The following is a 27143-nucleotide window of genomic DNA, read 5'->3' as shown; positions in this document are numbered from 1 at the left end:
GGGGAGTAAAGCCCAGACAAAAACTCCTGAAGCTTGATGAATCCTGTTCTTTGATCAAAAACAACACAAGTCCTTTAATATAAATTCTCTACTTGCATTGTGAACATTGTGGTTTTTGCTTTCCAAGTCGGTTGCACAGGTGTTGATGTAATGAAACCACGGGTGACGACTGGTTCAGTCAGCGGACGAGGTAAAGTGGAGCTTAACTGTGATAATTGATGAATTTCAAATGACCAAATTTATGCATTATGCTCAGGATTAAAACTTTTAAGTGCAATTGGTTGTAGACTGGAGAGACCGTGTTCTCAGCTCTTTCAGTTAAAACAAACCGTGTGCATTCCTCCACGGCGCTGCTTATATTCTCCCTGCTGAGTTCACTATAATGGAATGCAGCCTACTCTGCCCGAAACAACTTATTACCAAACACCGCTGTCTTCCACTGCAACTCCCTCCTTCTACTTTCTCTGCCTCACACCTTTCATTTATGAGCGAGGCTGACCTTTGACACTCAGGGTGCTGGGGTGGGATTGTGCTGCGCTGCTTTGTAAAAAACTTGGCAAGGAGTGTTGATTGTTGTAAAAACATGCATACCATTATAAATCTTCTCTCTACTGATCGGAGGACAGTGCTGGCGATAGTGGTACTGGGTGGAACAGGAGTCGCTTCAAGGAGAAAGGCATTACAAATAATCACCGTCTCCTTTTGTTTTAATGGTGCCATAAAGGTAGCCTCCCATTTTTGGACTAACTGTTTCCAGAGTGACCTTATGTACACGGCCAACACTGTCATACTAGATGACTGATTTATCAGTTACAAACCAAGAGAGGCAGTTAATGAGAACATTTTTCAAACAACTGGTCAATTGAAATCCATAAAGTCGATAACTTGAGAATGAATCTGAAGAACAAAAAGGAAGTATGGATTTTCACATTGTAATTTGGCTGTTTCCAGTTGATTATTTGAATCCACACCCTCTCTCGGCCTTGTCATATCACTGTCATCACTGGCTTTTGTGATGACAGGAGGAATGCAACAAAATGTGCGTCAATAGATAAAGTTATCAGAATCTCTTTTTGATCTTTCTTATCGAGATGACATCATAGAGAAACTGACGCATGACCTGAGCACTTCAAAGACTTGACACAAGTCCAGGACTTAATCTAGCTCATAAAGCTGTGAATTTTTCTGGTTCCCCATCACATGCAATATGGTCTGCAGTTCATATGTTTATTGGAGCAGACATACAGACATACTGAGCATCTGCTCGACTCTTCCCTTCAGTCTGAATCATTACATCATCCAGCACAAGTTTATACCAATAGATGTCCTGCTTTGTTTTAATGACAAGCTAAACCCTCATATACACACCAGCAGACACAAACAAGCACACACGGTGCATCTGGGCTGCTTCTCTATTGACTCGGACAGCATCATTTATCCATCTTTGTCCATTAAGGCCATACAGTTTCCGGATATATGCTGTTGAGTCGTATTAGTAACCATATCATTGGCTATGACCGCGTGGCTTTATCCCCACTCTAAATGCTTTAAGACAGGCGTGTGGCTTGCGTCACATGGGGTTTAGCCTATTTCTATCCTCAGATGGGTCACGATTCAACAGGGTTAATGCAGATGTCTGAGCACAGAGGGATGAGGGTTCAATTCCTCAACAGGAAAACTGCCAAAAAAAAAATAAAAAATGTGACAATCAATGTCATATGTGGTGGATACTAAATGGCAAAGACAGTAGATTTCCAACATGTAAACATGCAGGTTATTACTAATGTAAGTTATTGTTTATTATTGCATTATCAAAAAATGTCTTTGACTTATTGTGGTTTATTCTTTTAATCCAAAGAAAAGGAGTAGCATACACTTTTAGCATGTACATCAAGATACACGGGCCGGCCAGAAACACACTGACCCACATGGTCAAACTCATCACAACACAGGAAGATCCGCACCAGCATGAACACTAAACAAAGACAGTGTCATGTCCAGGAACTCAGTGGGACAGGACCATTCATTTTGTTTGGCACTGTTACATTTGAGTCATGTGAGGCCAGCGCCAATTATCTTCCGCCGCGCCGGTATGGAGCTGAAACAAAGGAGGCGCATCTATCCCGACCATTTTTAGCTCCGGAGCCCTCTTTTATTCCAGCCAGCAGACAGACTGTGTTTGAATAGGGGCTTTGGAGCTCAGGCGATTTGCTGTCTTGTCCCGGATCGTCAGCACATACTGCATTCCTGGTGAAGCGCAACACACAGCGCTGCATGCATCGCCGCTTCACTATAGAGGAGGCGTCAGAGACAAGAGACGAAGACTTGTGTATGAACATGTGGGTGTCTGTCTCTAAAAAGTCATTCAGAAACATTCGTTGAAACTACAACATGTACAGCAATGACACTTCTCTCCCATCTTTAAGTAGACAATAGACCAAATGTGTAAATTTAATGACGTCTAATGACAAATCTTCTCAAAAAGAAAACATAAAATCTGGATGAAATTGTGGGCTTGAGAAGAGAATGAAAAAAATCTAAGAGAGACAAGAGAGGTTGAGTGAAAAAAGGGTGTTATAATCAAGAGAAAGAGGAGACACACGAGAGAAAGAGGTGTAGGTGAAAAAGCAGAGATAGTGGAGTGAGACAGAGAAGGAGACGATACCTTTTCAGATAGTCAGCGAGGCGGAACCAGGAGGAATTGAGGGAGATAAGAGGAGAGAAGTCTGTCTGTGCATGTGTAGCTAAAAGAAACTTTTTTTTTTCTACTCTGCTCGTGGGCAACTGAGTGCCTGTCGCATAACTACATCCAACACCACTTCAACTCCCGACTAGGTACTCCAAAACAATACTCCACTCTACAACTTTCACAAGGATACCACATTTCTAATCAAGTGTTTCAATAGTCTGCCATTTATCTCTGCATGAGCTTTAAATAAGAGCAGCTCGGAATCATTTTGTAAGTGCTGAAAATCTGTTTGGTACATCTATTGTAATACAGATACAAAAACAACGTCTCTTTCACATAAAACCTTTCTCATAACTATTACAGAAGTACATTAAGGTCACACAGTCAGGCTCCGCAGATGTCACTTCTCCATTTCTTACCACGCATCACAGCCTGCAGCTCTGGAGACGATGGTTTGTTTTAAACTGTGAGCAGCATCGCCACCATAAACAACTTCTGTTATAGTTAGAATTTAACCTCATCTGTGAAGCTTAGGTGTAAATTTTCACAAGCTTTTCTTCACCGGTTTTAATTAATCATGTTAACATCGAATGAAAAAATTAATTATCTTTGCTTAACAAGGAGACACATTTATTGAAATAATACTCCAGACTTGGAGCATTACACTAAAATCCCAGTCCTCACTCCAACATGCCCATTTTATGATCAGAACAGTGTGAGAGACGCTTTGCTGTTCTTGGAGCCATCCCAAGCGGAAGGGCCGGGCCGACTGGTCAGTCCAGAAGGACGAGTAACATCAGCCATTGTGAGTCAGTCACAAGGCAGACGAGGGAAGGAAGCGGGGAGGATCAACACAAGACAAAACACACAGCGGCCGAGCACACGTTTATTAGGTCATATTACAGAGACTGTCGTTCAACTTGGCAGACAGCACAATTAATAATGCTGGCGCTAGTGTAAACTGGGCGTGAGCACGTATTCTGTGGGTGCCCGACGGTCTTTGTGTCCCACTGTGTTTACATTAGTCATTCCCGTGTCTAAATGCAGTAAGTGACAGGAGGCGGATGAGAGACAAAAAGCCAAAACTGTGTCCAAAGAGCTTGTCGGTATCATTGCGGCAACAGAGCCCAGGGCGAGGTGGTGCTTTGGGAAGGAGGAGAGCGTGGAGGAGGATGAGAACAGACATGGAGAGAAAAAAAACCACAGAGGGAGACGTGTTGGAAAGGCAGAAATGTGAGCATAGAGGAAGAGAGATAAGGAAAGACTGGTGGGAGCGGGGGAAGATGAGAGGAAGAGCGATGAGTGAGAGGAATGCCAGAGACAAAGAGGCAAGGAGAGGGAAGAAGACAGGAGAGAAGAGGGACTAGATATACACAACACTAGGGTAGATGTGAACAGTCTGAGACGCAACTATGACTTGTAGGACGGGATGCCACAGGCCTGAAGCTGCTCACATGCACTTCTCCGTATACTCTCGCCAACTTTCGGACGACAGAATTCAAAATACAACTTCGTGTTCTGGGCCCCACGCTGAGTGTACCCAACTGGCAATTTCAGTCTCCGGTCAGAATATTACTATGCACGACAGACATAGCCTCATTGGGGGGGAGGGCACAATCACAGGAAGATAAGAAATCCTCTGCTCCCTGTTGCTTTAAATGTGTTTAAATGTTATTTGCCGCAGTCTGATTAAGACGCCCCTCTGTTTGTATTTCAACCCAGCCTGCTGACTAAGTACCTCGCTCCCTCCACCTCTCCACCTCTCCACTGCATTCTCAGCCGGGCATCTCACTGCTATGTACAAATATATCACACCAATACTGGCCAGGCAAATGACCTGCCATGTTCCACGGTCCCCCCGGGACCTGCCGCCACTCATAACTCCCCAAGCCCTCCTTTATTTCAGCCACTCAGCGCCACTTTCAAAGCAGATTGAAAATATGGCAGGGGCGTTATTTGATCGCCATTATCGTACATTGTTTGTGTATTTATGCAAGCTAGGTCGCTCCGCTTCAAAATGAGGTAGATGGCGTTGGTAATGATGCAAGAAATGCTGGCATGTATGCTGAGCTGGAAAATATACAGTGGTGTGAAAAAGTGTTTGCCCCCTTCCTGATTTCCAATTTTTTTGCATGTCTGTCACACTTAAATGTTTCAGATCATCAAACAAATTTAAATATTAGTCAAAGATAACACAAGTAAACACAAAATGCAGTTTTTAAATGAAGGTTTTTATTATTAAGGGAGAAAAAAAATCCAAACCCACATGGCCCTGTGTGAAAAAGTGTTTGCCCCCTAAACCTAATAACTGGTTGGGCCACCCTTAGCAGCAACAACTGCAATCAAGCGTTTGCGATAACTTGCAATGAGTCTTTTACAGCGCTGTGGAGGAATTTTGGCCCACTCATCTTTGCAGAGTTGTTGTAATTCAGCCACATTGGAGGGTTTTCCAGCACCAACCGCCTTTTTAAGGTCATGCCACAGCATCTCAATAGGATTCAGGTCAGGACTTTGACTAGGCCACTCCAAAGTCTTCATTTTGTTTTTCTTCAGCCATTCAGAGGTGGACTTGCTGGTGTGTTTTGGATCATTGTCCTGCTGCAGAACCCAAGTTGGCTTCAGCTTGAGGTCACGAACAGATGGCCGGACATTCTCCTTCAGGATTTGTTGGTAGACGGTAGAATTCATGGTTCCATTTATCACAGCAAGTCTTCCAGGTCCTGAAGCAGCAAAACAGCCCCAGACCATCACACTACCACCACCATATTTTACTGGTGGTATGATGTTCTTTTTCTGAAATGCGGTGTTACTTTTACGCCAGATGTAATGGGACACACACCTTCCAAAAAGTTCAACTTTTGTCTCGTCAGTCCACAGAGTATTTTCCCAAAAGTCTTGGGGATCATCAAGATGTTTTCTGGCAAAAATGAGACGAGCCTTAATGTTCTTTTTGCTCAGCGGTGGTTTTCATTTTGGAACTCTGCCATGCAGGCCATGTTTGCCCAGTCTCTTTCTTATGGTGGAGTCATGAACACTGACCTTAACTGAGGCAAGTGAGGCCTGCAGTTCTTTGGATGTTGTTGTGGGGTCTTTCGTGACCTCTCGGATGAGTCGTCGCTGCGCTCTTGGGAAGGTTCACCACTGTTCCATGTTTTCTCCATTTGTGGATAATGGCTCTCACTGTGGTTCACTGGAGTGCCAAAGCTTTAGAAATGGCTTTAGAACCTTTTCCAGACTGATAGATCTCAATTACTTTCTTTCTATTTGTTCCTGAATTTCTTTGGATCTCGGCATGATGTCTATCTTTTGAGGATCTTTTGGTCTACTTCACTTTGTCAGGCAGGTCCTATTTAAGCGATTTCTTGATTGAGAACAGGTGTGGCAGTAATCAGGCCTGTGTGTGGCTAGAGCAATTGAACTCAGGTGTGATAAACCACAGTTATGTTTTAACAGGAGGGGGCAAACACTTTTTCACACAGGGCCATGTGGGTTTGGATTTTTTTTCTCCCTTAATAATAAAAACCTTCATTTAAAAACTGCATTTTGTGTTTACTTGTTATCTTTGACTAATATTTAAATTTGTTTGATGATCTGAAACATTTAAGTGTGACAAACGTGCAAAAAAATAAGAAATCAGGAAGGGGGCAAACACTTTTTCACACCACTGTAGGTGCCAAACAGCATGGCGCACAAACACGGGGGCTTTTAGTTTTTGCGGTTTACGATGGTAAAGGATAGTAGCAATATTGAAGTACCTTCGATGGCATGTTAATGTCATTACAACATTACAGGAAAATAAGTAGTACTAATATTAACTGTGGTCCCAAAATCAAGTAAAGTAAAAGCTATATTTCTTGCAGGCTTGCCAGCTTTATTTGTGTATTGTCTTCAGCAATACAACAAGCTATCATTTCGATCCACTGTCTGAAAGGACAATGACAAAACAGTTTGTTCTCTACAGAGTCATTTTGCAAAAGGCAGAATCAGTTCCACAAAGCTCTGGAATTAAACCACAACTTAATATGTCTGAGGTACAAGTGGGCTTTGACCTATTATTTGACAAGCGCTGTTTGATAATGGGATTCAGCACTAAGCTGCTCTCCACCGCCACACTGCAATCCACTTTCCTCCGCAGGTCGGCCGACCCTTCCCTTGATGTGTTGAAGGATGGCTTGTATGATCTATTGTAGCTTGTTAAAACTCATGTGATTTCACAAGGGGGGAAAGGTCAGCGCTCGCACAACGACAAGAAGCTGCCACCAGAGCGGTGCTCGCGACCTCTGCCCACAATGGCCAAATCAAAAAGAGAGAGAAAGACATCCTCAGAAGATCCCGGCTTCTCTCCTGAGGAAAAATTTCCCCTCGGGGATTAATAAAGTGAAATAAAAATTTAAAAAAAAAAAAAGAATATTCCAAGTCTCAACCTGCATGCTTCATTTGAATTTCAACAATTGTCTTTTTTACACACACACACACACACACACACACACACACACACACACACACACACACACACACACACACACACACACACACACACACACACACAGTGGGTTTACAGCTCAATCGTCCAAGAGAAATCACATTTTCTGAGAGAAGTGACACATGAACTGTGAATTTGTGTGTTGGAGAGGTGCCTCGCTGTATGCCCTGACCTTTCCAAAGAGAGAATGAAGTGAATCCATTTCCCCTGGCTGTGTTTGTATGAAGCGCAAGGCAGCAATTATTAAAGCCTAATGAATAACCGGGACAAAACAAAGCACCGGCACACTCGAGCCATTTCTGCTCACCCAAAAGGCTACATTAGCATCTTAAATGCAAATGAAAATCTTGGTCGAAATGCAGTCAACTTGCTCCTGGGGGGAAAAAAACATGATTCCTTTTCCCTGACTGTAAACCCAAGCAGAACGCAGTGCAAACACAAACCAAAATATACTGTCTTCATGGAGGTCATTAATTCCTGTAAAGACAGAAAGGAAGGAGGAAATGTAGGACTTCAGGGGCTGTATTGTCGAGACGACTGGTCAGTAAACTGTTTCACAGTTTAAGGCTCAGACCAGCAGTCTTTATTTCAATCTCATTTTTGGATAGTCACACGCATCAGTCTGCCTCTAAAGAAGGGATATTGTGCCGCTGCATATGGAGCTTAACTGGCACACTTGGACATGATGCTTCTCTGTAAGCTGATTCACTGAGAAAGGACGGATAAAAAAATTAATAAAATAAAAAACTTAAAGTAGAAGATTGACAGATTATGTAAAATGACCACAACCGCTTTGACCACCACCAAAACCCTCTTAAAGCTGTTATCATTCCTGGAAGGCCTCCACTGCGCAGGCATACTGTGAGCATTTAGTTTACAAGCTGCCGACTGAGCGTGCAACCAAATCTCTCACTTAACAATGGATTTGTAAGTCATCCGTCAATGTATGGACCGTTGAAGCTGTGTGTGAATGGATGTCGATGGCTGACGATGCTTGAGGTGCTTCATCCAGCAAGCGTGACTCTGTGTGGCCCAGATCCAGCCTCAGAGCTAAAGGGGCTACAAACGCATCTAATGTGGGTCACTGTGTTGCTGAGCTGCGGCTTGCGATTTTTTTTCCAGGAACAGATACGAATATATGTGCGAGGAAAGCGAGCACGTGGGACTAGTTAAACTTCACCCACTGTCTGTTTTCCAGCTGTGTGTGCTTCCTGCGCTGAGCTAAGTCTTCTCTCCTTCTTTGTAATATGGTCTTGATTAGCAGGGCCAGTGGCTGTGGTGGACGGCTGGCAGAGTTGTTCCAGCGGTGTGTTTGTACTGGGGTGGGTCCTCTGGGAGAAATGTGTCAGCCTGATTCACAGCTTGGACGAGACCCTCGCTGGCGCTTCATACCGCGAACATGACAGGACACGATGAGGAGCAGCGAGGGTGAAGATGTATAGAGTTGGAACATGGGCAGGGAGCTGCAGAGACTATTGTGTGTCCGACTATCTTTGTCTCCTGTGGTCCCTGAAGTACAGCCAGTGTTTGAGCACTACATAAACACAACTATGCACACGCTCGGTTCTCTTGACAGACATAAACCTCAACAAGAACAACAGCAAAACATGAGTCTGAACACATCTCTGAAGCTGTGAAGTCAACACTTGCTACAACTTCACTCCCAGAACATCGGAAATAGGTAAAAAATTGATTTCCCTGACAGTCTTCGAGTCTCTTTAGGCTCTAACGTGACTACTCTCCTGCATTTACTCAACGTGATCTTCGAGAAGTGGCACTAAGAATGCACTTTAGTTTTCCTCTGTGATGGCAGCTTTAAAGCAGCAACTCTCTTGAGCACCAACACGAGATAGATGGAGAATTTAAAGAGAGACTTAAGAGACAGAGCATGTGGTGCATGAGTACAACGCACAAAACCACGACGTCTTTAAGCAGCTTTTCCTGTTCCACCTGTAATATCCCAGAAAAGGCATGCACTGCAAAGAGGGCACAAAGTCAACACAGCAGCTGATGTGCAGCGTAAACACATACTGAAACCCACCACACACGCACACAGACGTGGGGCTGGGGCTTCACCACAGTGGCGCCGGGGCAGGGCAGGCGGCAGCAGCAGCTACTAATTAAGAGTGGTTGGCTGAACAGCTATAGTTAGGACTGGAGCTGCAGGGCTGAGGAGAATAGGGCGACAGGTCTGACACTTTGCCTGTGTGAGTCTGTGTGTGTATGTGTGTTATATAACAGCCCTGGAGCTATAGGCTAGGGCCCCAGTTCAGCTCTTGCTGACTCAGATTTAACGCTGCCTGTCTGGCTGTAATACTGCTGGTATAGCTCGGAGGGGGGAAGAGCAATTTGCTCTGTCAGGTGTTACTTTCTCCCGCAGCTCGGAGTTTTTGTGTATCTTTCAGTTTTTCTTCCACTTCTCATTTCCTCGCTCTACTTTACACGCCATTTTACAGTGAGAATCAAAACAGGAAGTACGTTTGCTTTTAATGGTGAGCAGCTTCCTAGACAGTGAAATCATTTTCCTGCCTGCCTCTCTGTTTTTGCTCCAACTTGTGGGAGCTAGATATTCTCGTTCTCCTGCTGCAACTGTAGTGGCTCAAACTTGCTCGGCAACTTTGGGGTTTAACGGCTCCACTGGCTGGGTGCATCCTGCAGTGAAATGTAAACGAAAACAATACAGGAGACACATCACAGCCTCGGCGCCACTTTAGAGTTTCCCTTTAAAATGCAGATATTGAAATATGTATTTGAGTTCAATTTATCGTAACTGTCAGTCATCTCTAGAAAAAAAAATGGTGTCATAATTCGTCTACATACATGTGAATATATTTCTACTGCATTCTGAAAAGAAGCTCATGCAAAGGCAATTTCTTATAATGAAATAATAGGTGACCATATTAACATACATAAAAAAGACCTTTTGACAGACTAAGAGGTTTGGCCTCAGCCTTAGTTGTTTAGCGTGCCAGCTAATCCTATTGTTGTTGTCTCTGGAGCATAAGTGGTGAGCTTGATGTTAAATCCTTGCTTTTGTCTCTTTGTGTCTCATTGGCAGTCATCGAAATAAATAAGCCTAAAATAAAGTCCTTTACGTTTAAGTGCAGGCCAATTTTGAAAGTCAAGTACCATTCTCACAGAAATATTGTAAAGTACAGTGTGAATATCACATCAAACAAGCTGTACCTGACTGAGGATACCTATTGCACTGACTTCATTCAGTCATTGCAGCCAATCTGGTTTTCAGAATCTCTAAACTGCCAGAGATAAAAAAAAAAAAAATTAAAAAAGTGACTTGTGAAGTGAAGTTGATCCTTGTCTGCTTTCTACCAAAGGAGGCTGAATGACATGATGTTGTTATTTTTTACACACCAGGCTTTGCACTGCAACTCGCCTTTCTTTCTCTTTCTCAGGACTGTGGTTCACTGTGCTGCGCGCGCGCACACACACACACACACACACACACACACACACACACACACACACACACACACACACACACACACACACACACACACACACACTTGCTCCTTTGTGTTTGCAGTCTAAACAGAGAGTTACGGGAGAGTGTGTCAGTTTATTGTTTGTCTGTTCCTCTCTCCGTGCTCCTTGATGTTTACCTCTGCAGAACAATGGACTGGGCTGGGAAAACCTCAGCACACAAGGTCTTGTCCTGCGTGTGCATGTGCATACGTGCACATAATTTCCCAAATAAGTTCTGTCATTTTGATTGTATTTCCATGCTTCCTGCATAACAAGCTCCCCAATACACAAAGCACAGTTACCAACCAACACTGAGCCATTTGAAGAACCTGCCCTGCAGACTGTTTCAACTGGAGGCTTCTCTGTGCATGGCCACCGAGCGAGCATCTAATGTGTTATCCAAGATATCCTGACAGAAGTTGCACATGTTGCTGCAGATGAGTAAAATTAATAACAAATACCTTCATGTTAGGTGACCGTAACAACTTTACAATCAACCATTTCTCCCAAATCATTCAGGTAAACATATCCTTTGAAACTGCCCAGTCCAGAAGTATTTGCTGAGCACTGATTTTGTCTGAAGACGTGAATATAGGTAAACAGATAGAAACAATGAGTAGTCAGGTCATAATCAAATGATCTGAACCCCTGGTGCCTAAACAGAACTCATCCTACAACATCTCCAACTCCTCCACATTCACCAAGTCCCTCAGCAGATACGGTACGAGAGAAGGTGTGTGTGTGTGTGTGTGTGTGTGTGTGTGTGTGTGTGTGTGTGTGTGTGTGTGTGTGTGTGTGAAGCCTGAAATCTGAACATTGAGGTTTAGATTATTATTCAATTTTGTGAGGGTTGCTTGATCTTCTTGTGGCATTATTTTTGTGACTTTATCTCATGACCTGATTTTGAAATCAGTACAAAACAAGAGACCTCTTTATGTTTTATGACATGAGAAATTGTATCAAATAAGTCTGTCAAGAAGCACAGCATATTATTACGAGAAAATGCTGTGTAGATTTTCATAATGAGAGCTCCACACAGAGACAGACAGAGAACAGAGAGGCCTGTGCCGTGCCCATCCTCACTTTGGCCGGGTGCCAGGCCTGCTCCAGCAAAGGAAAAGAGAGAAAGGGAGGCTGTTGAGAGCGTGTGTGGATGTGTGTGTGAGGGGGCAAACATTCCCCTGGCAGGATCCCCAGGACCCGGCGGAGGGCAGGGTTCAGCCGCTGAAGGAGAGGCTGCGTGCCCGGCAGTCAATTAGCGGCTCGCATTTACACAACAAATGGAGCTCCCACGGTTTCTCCAGCCCTCACGCATGCACACACACCACTTATGAGTGTATCCACTCAGCGCTCATCAGCACACGCCGGTCACAAGGTCACAGAGAAGGGGAGAGAGGCAGAAAGAGAGAGAGAGCAAGAGGTGAGCTATCTGCTGGAGTGGTACTCCACAAATACTAACTCACTGGCTGTATCGGAAACAAAAGCACAAAGTAATAAAATCTCTACAGCTGAACACTGCAGCTGTGATACAGACATGGATACGTGTTCTCAAAGTTCCTTTGACCTCAGTGGATTCAACAGAAGAGATAAAGGAAACGCAATATCTGAATCATGACTGAGTCCCAACAATGACTGACAAACGGACAGAAAAATGGCCCCAACAATTTTGATGATTAATCAATGAAGTCAGTTTTAGGTAAATGTGCTGATTCAAGCTTCCAAACAGATGAAAATGTTCTGCTTCTGTCCATTTTATGTCATTTTAAATATCTTTGGATTTGAAACGGTTTCAGACAAAAAAGCAACCAATGATTCCACCTTAGTTTTTCGGAAATTGTCACATTGTTTAACACTTTTATGCACTGAATCTACATTTGAACACGTGAGGTTGTATTGTCTTAAAAAACTGTTCCACCAGCCCTGAAATTTCTAATGATTAAAAAGGTGTCACCTCCCACTGATCGACATCTTTACATTGATCCCTCTTCACCAACAAACTGCCCTGACTGTTTAAAGCCGGGTCACTGCAGCTCTCTTTTGGTGCTTTGCAATACTAATTGCAAACTGAGTGAAAGCTGCCACGGCAGGAACACGTCATGCAGCAGGGCACACCAAATTAATCCAAAACAAAAATTGACTTAGCAGTTGTAAATTTAATTGAGCTGGAAGCAGCCAAATATCAACTTTGTATGATTTGTCACAGTGTAGAGCTGATGTGAGTTAACCAGCACTCCGCTTGCTGCGAGAAACACTGAAGAAAAAAGAGGACAACAACGAAGACAGACAGGCAGAAAATACAAGGCAGGAGTGACAGACATCCCTTTGAAACATTTAGCTTCACCCAGAAACCTTGTGGAAAATTGCCATGTCAGGGTGACACTTGAACAGAAGCTAAAGTCAATACTGTTGACTCAATAAAGTTGATCAGGCAATGCCCCTGTCAGGACCAAGAGAAATTCCCTTCAATCTTTCTTTGTGATTCTGGGGTGAAAAAAATACACAAGATGCTCTGGTCGAGCGAGCGAAAGGTTGCTCACTGCAAGAATTTGAAAGTCTACATTCAAAACAGCAATCAACCACCTTTCTAATATAGTAACAAGAGACATCTTTTCACAACATCTGGCTTTGCCTCGGCTCTGAGAGACCATCACGTCATGTTTGAGTGCATCCTACAGAAATCGTACAGGAACAAACTGTGGCAGAAACATTAGAGGTTTTATCAGTAAAACATTTGATTTGAGATAAAATGATGGTGAGAAAGTAACTGATATCTGTTGCTGCTGCTGATGTCTGTAGGTCCACATGACTTATTAGTTCTTGGCTCTTGAACCTGCTCATAACCTGGGATGTCTGTGGGCTCAGACCCGGTAAATGCTGGTACATGGAGGTCACTACTACGGCAACTGAATAATTAATATAATAGTTTCTACAGCCAGAGTACAGCAGGTATCAACTTTCTGACCCCATCAGCCGCGATTTCTACTCTTCTTTATAGTTCCAGAGAAATAGGACTTGTTGCATTAACTTTTCAGAAAGTGACCACATAAAAACACGTTCTGCTTTGTTGAATCCAAAGTGTCAAAACATTTTTGTAACTGCTTTAAAGACATTGAAATGAGCTTTCTATGTTAAATCCACAGAAATGCTTGTAAAATTCTGCTTCGCTTAATGTAATGTGAGCAACAATGACACATATGTTAAGAAATGGCGGAACATGGTTTGAGCACACATATAATGTGTGTATCATAAACTTCATGCCAGGGACTTTGAGAGGATGTATGTGTGTCAAAGGAGCTTAAAACAGGAGACAGTCTGTGTTTCTGTCTGCCTTTACTTCCCCTGCTCCTCCCAACCATCTGTCATTCTCACCCATTGACATTCAGGTGAGAACTGCCCTGTCTGCAGACGGCATATCTCTGTGTGTGTGTGTGTGTGTGTGTGTGTGAGGGGAGGGAGAGCCTCGGCAGTTACAGTAGAAGCGGCCTGTTGAAGTTAATGGGAGAAAGACGTGGGTCGACGCCGCGGTTTGGTGTGTATGCGTATATCATCACAAGCAGGTCGGCTCACCAACAAGCGCATCTCTTTGCCTGGCCGCCCTCTACCTGCTCATCTCTGCACCTATACATCAATCTATCAGGGACAATTATTAGTGAGATGAGAGCAGGGGTAAGTGGATGAGAGGTGACCTGCGGCATACAGCAGTGAAACCCCAATCCCTCTCTCTCTCTCTGGCTGTTGCCCTCCCTTTCCCTCTCCCTCCAGCTGTGCTCTGAATAGGCCTTTAAATCACTCCAGGCCCTTTGATTGGTTGACCTCTCTGCATGATTAAACAGCCATTTTCATCACATCCTCCATAGGAGTGACAGCGAGAGAAAGAGGGAGAGAGAGGGGAGAAACAGACACTCAGATAAGGGAGGTGAGCGAGCCTGACCAAATAGGATCTCACCAGGCTGATGATGACAGACATTTGGATCAGAGGGAGAGACTGAAACTCCACAGAGAGCAGGCGGGTGTGAATAGCACCTGAAAGTATAACACGGCTCCACTGAACATAGCTGGCATACCTCAACGCTGACCACAAATGTTAAGCGCAGCTCAAAGCTCTGCATTAAATCAGACATGATGGGATAGAGCTAAACAATGTTAACAAAAGTGAATATCATAATTACACAAACAAATCTTATCAAAATCTGTGGGTTCACTTCCAAAATTTGTCCTAACTTATTAGAATTTTACCCAGTTTTCGGCTTTGGTCCACACTGAGCTGATTGATTGGTTAAACTTTGAGTTGTAGCTATATCTACTATGCTAATGTATAAAAAAAAAAAAAAATATTCAGCAAGTGCTCCACAATATTCACGAAAGTATCTTTTTTTTAGCACTAATTTACAAAATATAGTTTATAAATAAAGGATTTGGAAATGTTATTATCCTTGGAAGCACAATAATAAAGAAAAAAATTCAGAATCAGGAAGTAAAAAAAACTGGGCAGACAAAACACTTCACTTCTGAAACGCTTCCAGTGGCAAATGAAGCCGTACAGAGGACAGAAGGCAACATGACGGGTGGAAAATGCAGGTTACTGTGGTTCTCACGGAGTCTTTAACGCTGCAGTGTGGGGTACCTAACATAATATTACAAAGCTAAAATCACAATATCCGTGACCAGCCGACATTAACACTGATTTGCTGAAATTTGACCCACGTCTTTCTCCCATTAACTTCCAACAGGCCCCTTCTACTGTAACTGCCGAGCCCCCCCCCCTCCCCCACACACACACACACACACACATAGATACACACAGATATGCCGTCTGCAGACAGGGCAGTTCTCACCTGAATGTCAGTGGTCTCTGAGTGGTGAGTTTAATTTCCTCCTCTTCCTTGAAACCAACCCTCTTGTCCGATAAAATCGCCACCCCCCTCATAACATCTGTTTGGCTTCCAAATAAAAAAAAGCTGTAAAGCCAGAGTGGCCGGGTGGCGCAAGCTACAGCAGCTGTTCCAATGCTGTGTTCAGTCCTTAATTAAAGTTTGAACCAGCTTCTCTCAGTTGTTGTCATCCCCCTTTCCCCACATTCTCTCCTCCACCTCGCCCTGCATACAAGAGCTCCTCTCTGCAACAAGATTATTTATTATTCTTCAGTGCGAGGGAGCTGCCTTGTTACTGTTCATGCATTAGCCGGTGCTGCCAAGTTCCCTCCCTCACTCTTCGCCTGTCTTATTCTTTTCCCTCAGCTGTTTCTGGCCGAGGTGCAGGCTCTGGCATCGTTTTGTTCAGATTCCTCCGATCCCACCCTTTCACAAATCCAAACACTGGAGGCTTTTATCTAGATGCAGTTACAAGCAGACTGGGAGATGGGCTACTTTTGAAAATGTGTCTGTGCTGTGGCCAAGTCTGACTGCAGCAGTGACTGCAGAGGGCAGGACGAGGTGTGCCTCTTCAATGATCTAAAAACAGCTTGTGCCATGTTTTGCAAACAGCCCATGTGGCCGTGGCTCTGAAATATGTCTACATGATGCTTGATGATATATATAGTCGGAACATTTTAAATTTTTTTTGCTTTGTTTGTCTGCTGCAAAACTGATCCTAGTTTTTGTACAGTCATTTTGAAGCTACACTCAACATTCGGTCTTGCCTGAAGGGCTAGTTGGACAAATACTATCTGTCATGTGTCAGAGGGCAGGCGGAGCAAGTCTACTTGTGCACCAGGGGCCATGTCACGCTGGTCTCAAGTGCCAAATGAGGTCACACTCCAGCAACAATGAAAAGCTGAGCTGATCAACCAGAACAACCACATTCCTTCACTTGCAATGGAAACCAAGGAAATCGTGGATCGTGGTGTGGCAAGGAGGGAGGACAGTCCCACGAGAGAAAGACTTGCAGAGAAAGGAAGCTACTCCTCCCAGCTCACATGCATCAGCTCACCAGTCACAAGTTACACACTCCATTTCATTTGAAACGAATGGTATGGCTGACGCATTCCTTCGCGTTTGCTGGCTGCTCAGCCTCCTTATCCACCAGGAAATCTACCAGCTGTGGCACAGACACTCCTCACTGCTGTACCTCTCTTCACATGGGAGCTGGCATGCCACTGACCTATGTGACAGCTCTTGGTAGGGGGAGAAGAGGTCAGGGTCAGGGGTCACCAAGCACAACTGGAGCCATCACGGGACAGCAGTGTGTTGCTCACACTCACAGCCACCTAAGCGCCCCTCCTCCGTGACGCAGTAGCACCTCAGTGGCTCACCCCAGGCTGGGCAAAAAGCAACAAGAGAGCCCTGGCAATAAAACCTCCACTCCACCTTTAAAGTAGGGATCAGTCTAACCTTTGACCTCCCCTCCTTCCAGTTTGCAAGACTCCCCCCTCCTCCTCCACCTCTGGCTCTTCTTCTATTTCTGGCTACAACCTGCACCCCATCCCCTCCCCAGCGGTCCATCATTGTCTGGCCTGGAGCACTTATTCCCAGAGTCCCCCTGCTCTGCTTGCCTTTTCTCCGCAGGGGGTCGAGGAGGGAGAGACGACTTAAAAGCACCCCGAGGATTTTTTTTTTTGCCTTTGGAGGTAACCCAGGTCTGCTAAAAGAATTAGCCTGAGCAGTCACCAATGTTCTACGCAACATGCAGCCGCCGAGTGGTTTTCCCCTTAACAAGCTATGTAAGGGAGGAAAGGGAGGGAAACGTTTTATGGTCCTCCAGCACATGTTTCCACTGAGGGAGGAGAAGAACAGAATCTGTTTGGAGCCTCCAAATAATATTGTTTTTACATGTTAGGAAGGCGTTCCAAGCTGATCAAGCTGTGAGGGTGAAGGCCAAAAGTGAAACAATGATAAGCAAATGAAAATATTTTTAACCTTATCTGAATCAGGCCATTTTGCATTGAGTGTTGGTGGTATTTGCATTGCCTTGCCTCAGGTGAGGTTAGTATTACTGGGTAACTGTAGATGCTGTGAATACAGAAAAGTCCCTTGTACCTGTGTCTATAGTTGCTATGCTATGCAGTGGCACAATGCCAACATACAATAGAGGCCAGACTCAGCAGGCTACTCATCACTTCTCCCTCTTTAACCCTTTGAGAAGAATACAAAGGAGTGCTGACAAAGAGGCTGTGGAAAGAAAAAAGGCCGGTGGGAGAGGGAGGAGGATATTCCACACTGCTTCAGCACCGTTTTTAGGAGGCATTTCAGACAACATTTTTTCTTTGACAACTTGAATTTAGCTTCTCCATAAGCACAGAGCAACAGATGTCATGACTCTAAAAGTTTCCTAGATGAGGACATATCAATGTGATTTGGGGCGCAGAGTAAGTTCGCAGTAGGAACAACAGGTTTGCAGGATTACTTTTGTTTCATTTTTTTTTACAATAGCACTTCTGTGGTTGTTTTGGAAATCTGCTACTATGAGAAATCATGTTTCATCTGAGCTAAAGTTTCAAATGAAGTAATACTGCATTTAGTCAGAGCTTAGGAAACTTTTGAGCGGGCCCAAAACCTAACAGATACCACTTGCCCCTGATATAGAAAATTGGCTGCTTAGCGTTAAATGTGGGGAGGTGAGAAGCTGGGAAGGGCTCCAAAGTGATTTAGGGCTAAAGCTACACAAAATCTACCTGTCTTTCTGCAGCTGAAGTGGGATTGCAGAATGGATTTAAGGAGGCTAACTGCTCATTCTGTTACTCTGAAAACCCAAACTGTTTCTTCCACTATTCACTGGTTTTCTGTGATGAGTCGGCTCACATGAGACCTCACCAAGCACACCAAACTAGCCAGAAGCGCCAGCCGACATGTAATGAGTGCCAAGCACTCAGGGGAAAAACCGAGTGGTAAACAAAATGAATAAATGAGCACTCCTCTCCATCTGGTAATCACACACAGGTGCTGACATCAGAGTGTATGGGTTATGAGCCATGGCGTGTGTCCTTGTCTGTGTCACACAAACACAAGCCAAAATGCAACTAAGGGAGCGGAGAGAGGGAGTGATATTACTTGTGTCCTACACAGATGTGCGCACACCTTCTCAATGCCCACCACTGCCTCAAGGGCAACGCCACCAAAACTGCTGACCTCTCTGGAATGAGTCGCCCTTCCTTCCGCTAACATGGAGGTTACTGCTGGTTAGTCCACCACACAGCCACAATAAAGGGGCCAGGCAGGCAACTAGCTGATTTATAGGCTAGCCCACAGCCATGCTTTCCCTGGGCAAGTGGCTCTCTTCAAAAGCCCACCTTCTATTAGTCTTATTTACAGGGCTGGGGAGTATGGAGCATCTGAATTATTTAAGATTCCCAAACCAGGAGAGTGTGTGATGCAGGAGGAGAAGGACGAAGGAGGCAAGACAGGAATGAAGACGAGAGGGATGAAAAAGAAGAGAGCAATTACGAGTTGCTGCACCATTAACATTAATCACCACAATAAATGGCTATGTGCCCATGTAAACTCTTCCCTGTTTCATCTCCTCCACCACAGAGGAGAGCATTACCTTACAGTAAACACGAGGAGCCCCCACACTCACAAACACGTTCAGATAGTATCCTCTATACAGTGCGCACATCATCAACGATGCACTGCTTATCTCAATGCAAATACATGCACAGGCACACACCCACAGTGCGCTGCCTCCTCTCTCACACAGTGGTTCTCATTAACAAGCCAAACATGCCTGAAGAGGCAGACAGACTCTAGTGAGCACAGTAAACAACCAGTAGGCTCCCTCATCTAAACTGAGACGATCGCAGCATCAGCAGCATGCAATTTCTGCCAATGATACCGACAGGCTGGTCCAGATACGATCCATTCAAACATCTGAGTTTTTCCCGACTGAACCACTGAGATTAGTTGTTCTCTGCTGAAAGAAAAGTTAGGAAGTCACACATTGGGGATGTGTGACCGTCTTAGCTACACCCTAATATCTGCTCCATCGTAACAAAAAGAGGTGAAATAAACAATGTACTACGACACTTTACCACGCACAACGTGTGAGTAACGCAGTAGTAGTGAAAAGAACTTGTGCCACACCATAGTTGAAGCTCATCATTTTCAGTTTTTTTTTACCATTCTTACCAGGTTAGAGACACTTTTTAAACAAAACAATCCGTTTAAAGACCATTTCCATTCAGATTTTATGTCCCCACAAAAACATTTAAATTCTTGCAGTGACATCCTCTTAAGACAACCACAGCTCAGAGACGGCACAGCAACAGAAAACATGGAGAGAAACCACAAATGAGCTGGTGATTATGCACCAAATCACTTATAAAATAAAGAGTACTTGCGATGAAATTCACTGTTGCATTTTTGAACAACAAAAAAGAAAATAACATGCCGTAACTACAGCATGCCAACAAAAAGCTGCCGATGATGATGGAGGTAGACTGAATGTGGAGGCGATGAGCGACAGCTTCACCATCACTTGATTCCAAGTTAGTTTTAAGTCACAGGTCGGACTTGAGATCAAAGTTCTATAATAGTACGTGATTTTAAGTGTTATTTTTGAATGACTCACTCTACAAAAACTAACCAAGACAAATAACTGCATTTTCTACACGATATAAATAACCACGATAACAGAAGATATCAAGTGCAATCTCGCCTATCGGCTGTACACCTTCGCAATAGAAATTACAGATGACCAGAATAGGTGTTGTCTTACGTTACAGGAAGGAACCGTGACTTCCTGGTCGATAGCAAGTCGCGGCTCTTCTTCACAAGAGGAAACGCAACGAGAGAGGGCATTTTTTATGTCCACACAAATCGAGGACCCAAACTGCCTGTCTGAGTCAGAGAAGAGATGGACAGAATGCTGACAAGAGCATTAGCATGCCGGAGAGGAAACCTCATATGCTGAGGTTGTGCCCACTAGCTGCCAGAGCGGTGGGATTTTCTACCCAAGGCCACCGGGTCAGAAGTGGAACCGGGGTCAATACTGCACCTTTGGACCTTAAGGAGGACTGTAACTCAATCTAAGCAGTGACAAGCTGGGGAATGAAGGTCAAATACAACCAATGACAATTTTTCTTTGGTTTGGATGAGAGCCCATTCCACAAATTAAATGAGAGACAGACAATTTTACTTTATAGGGAAATAAATTCAACACGGCGCTCTCCTCAATAAAAGGAAGTGCCTGCAAAACGGTGAACTAGAGAATTTCTTCGTGCCCTACTTAAGTCAATCTTGTTACTCTGCTTTACATTTCAACCAAACCAACCAACAAGCCTTTGAACAAAAGGGGACCATGTAAATTTTGTTCCCCCAACAGGCAGCGCAGACTACAGTGGAGCTTATTTTCAATTTGCAGCCAGATTAGCAGGCATGTTTTTGATACCGTCAGAGCGGCAGAGATTTTTCTATTCCAAGTCGTCTTGAGTGAGTGGCCTTTTTAGTGCCTGCTTCAAAAAGCATCCCCCGTACCCGAGCAGCTGTCACTTTCAGTTGGAACTGCGGAGGACAGAAGCGGGGGAGGGGTCCTTTGAAAAAACAGTTAAAAGTGGGCGATAAAAATAAACTGGGAGAGAGGAGAAAATTAATTATACATAACAGACAGTTCACTTGGATGAGCACGGCAAAGACAGAAACTAAGGCTGCTCTCCTCAAAGCAAGGGAAAAAAAAAAGGCATTTTCTGGCAGAAGATATTTCTGCTCTGCCACTATGCTGGTAATACTTATTTGGCTGCATCCAAAATGAGGGATGCAACAAGAAATCGTATTCTTAAGAAGGTCAAGGCATCAAACAATTTCAACTTCTCCACACTGGTACTCACTTCATGCATCTTCTCTAATTCGGGCAGTTTCCAGGGACTAAAATAAAGCTGTCAGCCCTGAGCGCAGCCTCCTCTTTTAAAAATGTCATGAAACTTGCAGACAGCCCAGTCTCCCTTTGAATTTGCCTCTGATTGGCACTGATGAGGGTTTATGCTGCTGGCTCACCTGCAAACTCACCTCCTGATATGATTCGTAATGCACCAGCACTTTGCAGTTCAACACCGCCCACAGACTCTCAATCCCAGCTTCTTATTTTGGGCCAAATGGAGGTCATTCCTATTTGAGCAGTCAGTCAAGACAGGCCCGCCAGGTATTGGCGAGCGAGTTTATTTCATATTAAGGCTTGTTGGCTGGATAGGTGTTAGAGCCATGAGAGCTGCACTCCCGTATGTGTGAGTGGGTGGGGGTGTGGGTGGGCGTGCGTGCGTGCGTGCGTGCATGCATGCGTGTGAGCTTGCATGCGTGTACAACAGGGCCTCCGGATAGAGCCCTGCTGCTGGGCCCTCTTTAGTGCGTTTTAATATTGTTGCTGCTGTGTGGCTCCTCGCCTCAGGGCACCACACAAACCCCAGAGAGACCAAGTGAAATACTCAGAGAGAGACCGGATGGGCCACGGCTCAGAAAGAGACGGAGAGGTGGCACCACGGAGAGGCAGGACGGGATTTGACAGAAGCAGGGAAGGAAACGATCAAAACAGTGGAACTATACAGTCAGGTGTTAAAAAAAAAAAAAAGAGAGCAAAATATAGACGCAAGAAAAGAGCAACTTAAAGCAGAGCACCAGTGACAACCACTCCAGCTAACCTCTTTAGCATGACTGACACAAATGAAAACTTATGTAATAAAAACATGCCATCCCTGCAGGCTATGATATGAAAACAGATATTCCATTACAGCCCCACCGAGCAAAGAAAGCGCTCAATCACACATGAGGGTAAAGAGCTTCGACTGTGGCGTACCCGACACTCTGTTAGAACCGCTGTATCAGTTTGAGAGGGGATCTTCTTTCAGTACGAGTAAATACTTCTTCATTGAGCACTGCACCAAGGAGCGGCAATGGACAGCCACTGACAAACTATTAAGTCTCATCATCTCAGCAGAAAGTACTGGAGAAGTGAATCGGGGAGATTTTAAGGCGGCTAAGGGAGTCTGGACTGAGACAGAGCAGCGGGTGGATGACAATGGAAGATGGAGGCCGGCCTTGAATGTGCAGTCTCGTCTCCAGAAAGAGAAAAGATGGAAGGAGGACTGAACCTGCATGCAACTAGACAAGGAGTGAGGTTGTAGGGGAGAGAAAGGGAGACTGGGAGAGTAGGAGAGGTGGTGTGGTAGACAACAGCAGACTCCTGACACAAGAGGAGCGTGAGGGAGGAAGAGGAGGAAAGAAAGCCTGAGAGCAGAGACGGCAGAGAAGGAAGGCGAGAAGAGGAAATGCCTCAAGTTGAGGTTGTCACACTGGTTTTAAAAGTCAAAGGGTAACGGACACTGGAAGAGGAGCTGGATTTTGCAGTCTGGCAGTAAACACACTGCAGACTGGGAACACCGTCTGTATATCGGCCCGCTGCTGCCGCATGAAAGCCATGAATCACAGCGCAGCGTACCCTCAAGAATACAGCTATGCGCTCAAAGTCCTTTCACATATATAAACAGTTTCCCTGACCCAGTGAAGTCGTTTTTCACTCCAAGTGAGAGTGTCCCACGTGTGTCTGCAGGAATTTCACTCAAATCCTCCTTTATAATTCCACCCCCCCCCTTTTTTTTTTTTTCTTTTTTTTTAAACCCTTCATCAATATATGCTTTAAAACCAAATATTTAGTCTTTCAGCGTGCCAAGACGCCAATCAGTTCTCACTTCAGCACAGCCCTGCATGCTGCTTTGTCATCCGTCCACAATCTAATTAGACCTTAAATATGCCACTCACTGAAAGGTCCAGAGGAATGCGACATGGGGCGAGCCACACAAAGGCAGGACCTGAGGGGTGCAAAGTGCACTTGTCAGCTCGAATTCCAAAGTTTGGACATCACAGATTTACCCTTCACAGCAGCAGGCGGGGCAGACTTTGAAAATTCATGACACCGCTGGTCTATTGTGGGGCAGATCTGTATCATAATTAGGGAAGATTGAAGCAAATTGCTTGTAATTTTCTGGCTGGGTTGCCAGCTTTCATGTAAAATGCCATACAAGGTTGTATTTTTTCACCAAACAAAATGATTTCCTGAAGACCTCAGCGGTTTGATGGGAACCTTTTGAAAGCATTCAGGGACAATCATCCAGATATGAGTTCGTCTCACATTGTTTCCGGTTCAACTGGATTCAGGTCAGAATAGCGTGGATGTTTGGACATGTTTAAACATGTACGCGTGTCATTACGATCCTATTATCATCTCCATAATCACGTAAATATTTCTCTCAAGAACAACAATCATCTTGTCATTTTAAGACCCGCGCCAGCTAAATTTGAAAAAGTCCCAGCACAAAGAGAGTCTTCGCTATGTTCGGTTAGATTACTGCCCCTGTTCGCTGTCAGTCACACACTTGTATAAATACAGCATGTTGTGATTAAACACGGTAGGTACACTTGTGCTGTGTGGTTGGTGGGGTGTCAATCTGCCTGAATGAGTTAAAGCCATGTGTGGGCACCACCTCTTAAACAAACACTCATGTCACGGTTCAGATACCACATTATTTACATGTGAATGGTGGTCATTTCATTGAACTGTCAATAGGGAGCTGCTCCTTTACTGAACTGGGGCAAAACTGGGTCACGTCACTTACGATAAAGGGTTTCACATTAGTCACATATCGCCTGCATCTTGTAGGGGTGTTCAAGTGGTGCCACAATAAATGAAACACACCAGTCACTGCTACTATATTAACTTTAACTGTACAGAAGCTACACTGTAGGACTCCTACATAAATAATTGAGGCACAGTGCAGGGATTTTTATCTATAGACTCTCGTCTGCCCCCCCCCCCCCCCCCCCCCAACATGGTTAAAAAAAAAAAAAAAAAAAAAAAAAAAAAAAAGTCTAAGCCCCTGCTCATCTAATATGACTCATGAATACATGTTTAAAATAAATGAATTCGTGCAGCGTGAGGGGTCGGGGTGGATAGACTAATTTGGTTAACCGGGATTTGATTATTTTTTTTCGGAATTGTTTTTTTTTTTATTATTATTATTTAAAGACAGAGCTGAGGAGAATCCGATAGAGCAATGAGAGCATTTTCAATAGCTGACGACCAATGCGCACTCAACACACCCACAGACAGCCCTAACCACTCCATCCCTGCTCAAAAGGACGAATTCAATTGCTGTCGAATAATAAAGCTCACAAATTGCCTCCCATTCGTTAGCAGATTAACGCTCTTTTCACACCACACCAACACAATTTTCTAATTATTTCAAAGCTAATAGGGGGATCGATTTTTAAGCAAACACTACGCCCTCCACCCTCCGCTCCTTAGAGAAATCTAACACAACTCCTCCCTTAGGTCCATTTAAGAAAGACAGGAAACACTAAAACCTGTCAAAAATAAACTCATGTTTAATCTATAAAGCCATGCAGACTCCCCTCCATGCTCCCCGGACTATTTATCCAGGCGACAGTGAGTGTCAGCCTCTTGAATACCTGTAATTATGTAAGTTGGTGGTGGCATTCCTCCTCTGAGGCAATGCAACAGCCGGCCATTCGCACTCTGAGTCCGAACAAGGCTGCTTGGGTGTAGTCTGTGTCACCAAACACTGGACTCGGTGGGTTTGTGTATTTACACGAGACTCCAAAAAAAGGTCTCTTTTTTACTGCAGCCAGGCAAAAAAAAAACTTACCAACACTGCAGCAAACCGGAGATTACTTGCAAAAAAAAGAAAAAAAAAAAAAACTACACTAACCGTTCCTTAATTTCAAGCGCCAGGTGCGTAATTAAGAAAAAGTGTTCAAATGAATTAAGTGAGCGAGCTAAAGGCTCGTGCGGCGCCCAAAATATATCAGAGTCACATCAGTCCGACTGGTGGTCACACCGGGGCGCTCACAGGAACACACAAGCCTCCACGCACCTTCAAGAAGTGGATATCTGCGCTACTCTGCACGTCCTCTTGACGCTTTTTTTTTTCACAGCTTGCTTTGGTCGGAGCCTCGAGCTCCTCAACCTGAAACCAGACGCCGAAAACAGGAGTATACGTACGTGTGTGTGTGTGTGTGGGGGGGGGGGGGGTACAACGAGCAAACTCACCACACGGAGCTATACAGAGAGAGAGCGAACAAAAATGTAACCTCAATATTTCCACCAAAACCTGCTCCTTCCACGCGAAATGAGCCCTCCGCCGGAGTTTTCTCGGTACTTACAGATTCAAGTGATCCTTCGGCTAGATATCCTCGCCATGGTTTTTAAATTCCAAAACTTGTAGACATTTCCACGCTGGTCACGGAGTGGCGGTGCTCTCTCTCCGGCGGCTCCCTGCGTGTGAATGGAGAGTGGAGAGGAGAGGAATGCGGCTCCGGCTCCGGCAGGAGGGAGGAGGAGGGAGGAGGCGCTCTGCTGCTGCAGTACCTCCTCCCGCCCATAGAGGGCTTCCACAGCCTTACAATGGATAGACTGGAGACACATTACATTACATTAATATTTGGAGTAGTCTCAGTTTACAAAACAGTTTCATGTTGTACTCCAATTCAAATGTTCTTATTCATTAATATATTCCTAAACTTTTTTAATCTCAAGTTAATATTGTTTAACTTTATATTTCCAGAAGTCACAATCTCAGGTGTATTGTAATGAACTAGTGCTCTGTTTTTAATATGCATATACAGAAAATGCAGTTAATTAAAAAAAAATAATAATAATAATACATGAGGTATTTTGCCTTGTACTTTAATTATTATAGTCATATTTTAGGTGTAACAGCACTTGACAGGTAAGAAAAAGTGGCAAAATACAAAGTCAGGAAAATGTTGCAACAAAAAGGTATGTCTCACACTCATTGTCTCAGAAACTATAATTTATTTCTCAACAAAGTCAAAATTCTGTCATCAAAGTCCCTGCAGAAATTAAGAGAAATGAACACACTCAAAACAGATTCATAAACAGAGTTGTTGTTAACTACCAATTACTAATCATGAAACTATTAGCTATATTATCATTATTATCATCATCAAGAATATATTTCAAAGCAGCTGTCTCACTGAAAGTTAACATAAATAAAAGACACAAGAAAAAAGCATCATTACATATGTCTGATTCGACAGCAAAGGAAAAACCTCTGCAGTAATGTTTGGGGACTACATGATGGACGTGATGGGAGCAGGCAGAGAGTGACAACAAATCTTTGCAGGACAACTGATTGACATCAGTAGTGAAGCTCTTACAGGGACAGTCCAGCCCCAATGTGCTGCAGGACACATGACACCTGCAGGTTATGTCTATTGCAGGAAATATCTGAGCAAAATTTACAGTGAATGGTGTTCAAATTAACAAAATGCCCCAGAGATTATGGGGGACAGGGTTGGTTATGAGTTCCACAAAAGATGGCGGACTCCTAATTAAATGAGGGGGCCCGGGGCCTGCCTGTCATGTCCCATCAGCTGACACGTTCACGCGGACTAACTCCCACTGAGTGACACTTTGATGACAGATTTTCGATACAAGGTGCCCACAAGGCTGCCCAGCCAACTTTTAATTCTTACTCTTGTCTGATGATATGCAACCACAAGACAGAGAAAGTGACTTTCAAAGCTAAAT

The 27143-nt window shown here is 44.2% G+C and overlaps 1 protein-coding gene across 3 annotated transcripts in view; it reads right to left on the bottom strand.

Annotated features, from left to right (window-relative positions):
• Positions 1 to 25856, bottom strand: part of plxna1b (plexin A1b) — a 191658-nt gene extending 165802 nt beyond the window's left edge. For 2 of the 3 annotated variants that reach the window (XM_069158126.1, XM_069158145.1), the window contains exon 1: positions 25754 to 25856. The gene's annotated coding sequence lies outside the window, so the exon portion shown is untranslated. Of the gene's footprint in view, positions 1 to 25640; positions 25717 to 25753 lie in introns of those variants that run through there. The other variant, XM_069158134.1, reaches the window with a different exon arrangement.
• Positions 25857 to 27143: the final 1287 nt, after the last annotated feature.

The sequence above is a fragment of the Embiotoca jacksoni genome, unplaced genomic scaffold (genome assembly GCF_022577435.1).
Source record: "Embiotoca jacksoni isolate LCO1_2020_lvr unplaced genomic scaffold, fEmbJac1.0.p SCAF_1, whole genome shotgun sequence".
Taxonomy (NCBI): domain Eukaryota; kingdom Metazoa; phylum Chordata; class Actinopteri; family Embiotocidae; genus Embiotoca; species Embiotoca jacksoni.
This window is presented reverse-complemented; position numbering and strand designations above follow the sequence as displayed.